At 30.7% G+C, this 1,832-nt stretch overlaps 1 long non-coding RNA gene across 1 annotated transcript; it reads right to left on the bottom strand.

Annotated features, from left to right (window-relative positions):
- Nucleotides 1–697: 697 nt before the first annotated feature.
- LOC133780465 (uncharacterized) lies at nucleotides 698–1,400 on the bottom strand. The gene is made up of 2 exons (XR_009869341.1): nucleotides 1,344–1,400; nucleotides 698–1,115 (listed from the first exon to the last, which is right to left on the bottom strand). It is a non-coding gene; the product is annotated as an uncharacterized LOC133780465 (long non-coding RNA).
- Nucleotides 1,401–1,832: the final 432 nt, after the last annotated feature.

The raw sequence follows: 1,832 nt of genomic DNA, 5'->3' as shown, positions 1-1,832 counted from the left end.
CTAACTATATGAATCAATAGCACTAAGAAGAAACAGAAGAAAGGTTAGTCATAATATACCACAGATAGTACCTAGTCTCAATAGCACCATAAACTAGCAACCTGTCTTTCCAGACTTGTACAAGAATCCCAAAACACAACACTCAGCAGAAACACTCAACATTTTGCTACCTTTCCCATATCCCCATCCAAAGAACTAATAAAATAGAGAGGATAACTCCAAAAAAATTATAATTTTAATCTCATATAATGGCATGGAAGCCAGCTACTAATATATTCAAGAAAAATTATTTATTTGCTATAATTTTTCTTGAATATATTACACATTTTTATTTTTATATATAGGTCATTTGATCTAAAAAAATCGTGTAACGACATTGTTTCTAAACAATGAATTATAATCTAATGTTTAAGATTAAAATATTCCTTTACTTCTTGAATAAATAAAAATTATTTATTTTTAGGCTTTAAATGATCTTCCTATATATATTGACAATAATAAATAAATGCAACCTAAATTATTAGTGAGAATGAGGAGCACTTGTTAATTTAAAACTCATTATAGCAACATTGTATTCCATCTTGTATTACAATTTATTAATGACAAGTCTAAAAAGAGAACTGTTTCAATTTTTTCTATCACTACTAATATAGTAAAAACTAAAAATTTGTTGGAGTACGAAAAAATAAAATGAAAGTTTAGTAATGTTAAACTATTCCAAAATTTTCATTTATCGAAACCCAGCCAGATTTCAAAATTCAAGTACAATGGCAACTACCATACTTTTGCTTTTCAATTACTTTTTACAACTAAGTATATGGTACAATAGTAACATTACCACCTTTCATATGCTGCACAAACTAACGAGCCAGGCATATATTGGAAAATTATCCATGAACTTAATTGTTGTCTTCTTTTACGTCCCCACCACATGCCTGAGCGATTCATGCCAAAATTGCAGTTCAACTAAAAAATCCTCAAGATTTTAAAAGAATAGCTAGAAAGCATGATCTGATAAATGTGTAAGCAATATGATCCAAATATTTTAAGCAATTCATTCATCTCCGGCCTTAGAACGATTCTTCTTCAGTCACCTCCTCCCCATGTTGCTTGCCCTGATTAACAGCCAAAGTTTTAATGTTTTATGACCCATGAAACAGTACTTATTAATCATGGCAGAAACATATTTCAGTACTCCTAAATACTTGATGAAAAGAAACAATCAGACTAGTACAAAATGCTATTTCGAACCAGAAGGTATTTTAAACGATTTGAGTAATGAAACCAGGGATTCAAGTAGTTTTACATTGTGCAAGTATGCAACAGGGAACATGAGAACTTACCAGTACTGATTGTGGAATATCACATCATCAGTTGGTACTTTTTTCCCATCATTATTTTGGTTCCAGTGATAGAATGCGTGGGTTTTGTTTTTAATCTCTAATGTAGAATGACCATAACTAGCTTCACGAAATGCAGAATATTCTTTGAAATATAATCCATGGATAATTTAAAATATAATCCATTGAAATATATTCTCTGTACACAGAAGCACTGACACCCTCTCCAACTTCTTCATATAATTTATAATCATTTGCATCAAGCGAGAATCTCTTCTCTGAAATATAATCCATGCTTTATTCTATATAACACTGTTAAGACCCACTTTGCTCCTATATTTCCCAGAGAACATAAAGACGATGTATTCCAAGGAGGTAAGCTTCAATATAATGCATGATTTGTTCCAAATCAGTAGCCTTTTCCTTGTGTTCAATACAATATAGCAGATGAATCCAATGACTTCATCAAGACGTTTCTTTATTAATTGAACC

The sequence above is a fragment of the Humulus lupulus genome, chromosome 5 (genome assembly GCF_963169125.1).
Source record: "Humulus lupulus chromosome 5, drHumLupu1.1, whole genome shotgun sequence".
NCBI lineage: Eukaryota > Viridiplantae > Streptophyta > Magnoliopsida > Rosales > Cannabaceae > Humulus > Humulus lupulus.
The sequence above is the reverse complement of the archived record's forward strand: the minus strand, read 5'-3'. Positions and strand labels throughout refer to the sequence as shown.